At 39.3% G+C, this 3,577-nt stretch overlaps 1 pseudogene; it reads left to right on the top strand.

The window, feature by feature from the left end:
- Positions 1 to 1,612: 1,612 nt before the first annotated feature.
- On the top strand, positions 1,613 to 3,518 carry LOC137626232 (uncharacterized; annotated as a pseudogene).
- The last annotated feature ends 59 nt before the right edge of the window (positions 3,519 to 3,577 follow it).

Raw genomic sequence — 3,577 nt, 5'->3', positions numbered from 1 at the left:
AATATGTCTGCGAATATTCTTCCGTCACATTGGTTGACGTTACTAGTGACCTCTGTTATCAGACGGTCGAGCTCCTGTTTCGCCAACTCATGGAATTTATTTTTGCTGAGTCCAGCGATGTCTCTCCAAGCCTTGCCCGTGTTGTACATAGCCATCTTGATTAGATTTTTAGTAATTCACAAGATAACTATTCTATGCCGACGTTTTATCCCACTTCTCCGACCTCAAACTAATCACTGACTATTCACGAAAACTTGTAGCTATATTGCACTCGATAGCCTTTTGTTATCCGCGTTAAATCATGATATTTATAGGGCCGCAAAAGTTTAATCACTCACCGGCACACAGATACAAAAGAGAGAGAGAGAGAGAGAGAGAGAGAGAGAGAGAGAGAGAGAGAGAGAGATTCCTTCATCCTTTCATTCATTTTAAATACGTCCATTATAATTGAATGTATTTTTACAGCTCCGTAAATTTGAAGGGTTGTACTCCCAATTCTCCTGAATAATAGAATATTCATCCTATAAATTCTTTAGCGTATACGAAGCAGGGCAGTTACTGTCTAAAAGATTGATATTCTTTTCATGAAGATCTATCTCATGGAGTTACTGGTAATCATGGAAAATAAGTTTTCCTAGACTATTAATGATACCGAGATGATATAGCCCTCCCACACTAAACATTAAGTCTACATCAGGCTTCATAAATTCTTTATAAAGAATTTAAAGTTGGTTCGTGCGTGGCAGAAGCAAGAGATAAGCCAATGGTGTAGAAACCGACCATATCTTGAAGGCCACCACATATGATGAGCACCCAAGCTCCCTCTCCACCCACGTAAGGACTTGGGACAACAAGAACGATACTTTTGCAGATATTACGGAAAACTATTGGGCTTCAGTAGGAGAAAAGGCTAGTTAAATATAAACCAAAGAACCATGAAGAAAAGAGACCAGGAATGGCCATGCAAGTGCCCTTAATGACTCCACAGGTAGACCTATAGGCTACTCCAAACCACTCATCCATAACTCTCAAGGATGAAGAGGCTGCCAACACTATAGAGATTGAGTGGCACTCAAACCCTAGTCCGGCAGACCGCCAAGCAGGAACGTTTCCCTTAGGCCACAGCATATGATGAGCACCCAAGCTCCCTCACTACCCACATATGGACTTGGGACAACAAGGATGATCCTTTTGCCAATATTACGAAAATTATTAGAGTTGAGTAGGGCAAAAGGATAGTTAAATATAACCCCCACCCCCAAAAAAAAAAGAAAATAAATAAATAAATAAATAAACATGATTAAAAGAATGTTTTATCTATGAGGTAGCCTAAAGGTGGCCATACACGTACGCGACTGGCGCGCGGATTTCATAGCGACTGGCGCGAACCGGTCAGTCTTTAACGTGTATGGGGCCTATTGATGCCAGTCCTGTCGAGCCAGGCCTGTCGCGTCGTCATTTCAGCATGTTGAACTGATTGGCGCGTCGCGCTGTAGGTTTTGGGAAGGACTGAGGCAAAGTTTCAACATGTACAATACCTGCAGAGTACTCAGACTCGATCGGCCTATTTTTTTCCTCGTAGGAGTCGGGTCAGTACTGCTGTCGTGAAAGGATGTCGCAGTCAGTCAAGTATTTACCTCACGATTTCATTCGTGAGTTTTTGGAGCTGTACAGAGCACTTCCTTGCTTGTGGAAAATACGAAGTCCGGATTATTCCAATAGAGTAAAAAGAGGAGCAGCTTATGAGCAATTACTGGAATTATGTAAAAAAATAGATACAGATGCAAGCATAGATTTTGTGAAAGCCAAAATTGCCACATTCAGGGGATCATTTCGGAAAGAGTTGAAAAAAATTCGGGAATCGAAGAAATCGGGTGCAGGAGAAGAAGAGGTATATGTGCCCAAGTTGAGGTATTTTGATTTATTGCTATTTACAGCAGACCAAGAAACTCCTCGGGAATCAACCTCGAACTTGCAAGATCAACAAAATCAGGATTCTCAAGAAAAACCCGCAGACCCAAAAGTGAGTAGACATTTATTTAGTTTCAATACACACACTATATTTGTTTATTAAACACACTGTATACTCTACATGCATTGTATTGGTACATAACATTATTTTATCAGTCTATCTTGCCATGGTACTTTGCCATCACCATTGAAATATGCAACATATGACAGCCTAGCATTTTTGGCTGCATCACTGGCATTTCGTTGACCTAATGCCTGAAGATTTGTGAAGTGGGCATCATTTGAGTCCTTTCTCCAGTCTGCATCCGATAAAATGCCACTTTCAATGTTTTCAAAGTCAGTCATATTTAGAGGAGTGTAGGAATTCCTGCAATTTCTCCGTAAGAAATTATGAAGTACACAGCTTGCCAAAACAACACGGTCAATTTTTTCTGGTTTCAAGGCGATGGATGTGTGGAAAACTCGAAATACATTGGATAGTACACCAAACGTATTTTCGACTACTCGTCTGGCGCGAGAGAGTCTGTAATTGTAAATTTTCTTTTCATAAGTTAATTCTCTCTGGGGGAAAGGTTTTAGCAAGTGCTCGTGAAGCGCAAAAGCTTCGTCCCCTATAAACACGAAGTTCAAACCATATTTGGTTTCATTATTTTGGGGCAAATTTAAAGTACCTTCTATAAACTTTTTGTGAAAAACGGTGTCTTCAATTATTCCTCCATCTGAAATGCGACCATTCTTGCCCACATCAACCATCAAAAACTCTAAATTAGCATTTACTATTGCCATGAGAACGACGCTGAAGTAACCTTTATAATTGAAGTAATATGATCCACTGTTAGAAGGGGGTACAATAGATACATGTTTGCCATCAATTGCTCCACCACAATTGGGAAAATTCCATAAGAGATAGAAGTCATCGGCAATTTTTTTCCACTCTCCACTGGTTGTAGGGAACTGCAAAGAAAAAAAAAAGTGGCAAATTTGAAAACACATGCATATGTTAATCAATATCACACACACACGCACACACATATCAATTGTGACTAATTATATTGTGTTTACATTTCACAATTTATTTCAGGGTGATGAAGAAATATCTTCAGATACTGCAGGGGAATCTACACTGGAACCATCTAGGCCTAGTTCCGCCTGCTTAGAGATATCTGGGACAGCTGAGAATCAGGGGAGCTGCGTCTTCTTTCAAGACACATGTTCATGTATCTCGTAATAAGAAAAAACGGCATCTTGAATTTCCAAAGCAAAGACTCCTTGAAAAAGCAGAGAAGTATCTTGATGCAGAAGATGATGATGAATTAGATTTTTTCGGTAAATTTGTGGCAACAAGATTGAGGCAGCTTAATGACCAACAACGTGTTTTGACAGAGAAGCAAATCATGGAAATATTGTATAACTGTTCACAGAATATGGTTTCCTCTCAATTTTCCCTTGCAAATAAAAATCAGATGAACACTAGGGAGACTTTACATTCTACAAATTTACCAGCTAGTGGGCAAGAGGAAGATTTTTCTTCATATATCTCATTATGATGTAAATAAATAAGTTTAAAAGAATCTTTGACATTGCAAAACATAATTAAAACAGTTCA

Source organism: Palaemon carinicauda, chromosome 33 (genome assembly GCF_036898095.1).
Source record: "Palaemon carinicauda isolate YSFRI2023 chromosome 33, ASM3689809v2, whole genome shotgun sequence".
NCBI classification, from domain to species: Eukaryota; Metazoa; Arthropoda; class Malacostraca; order Decapoda; family Palaemonidae; genus Palaemon; species Palaemon carinicauda.
Note: the sequence above shows the minus strand (reverse complement) of the source record. Positions and strands in the feature narration are given on the sequence as shown.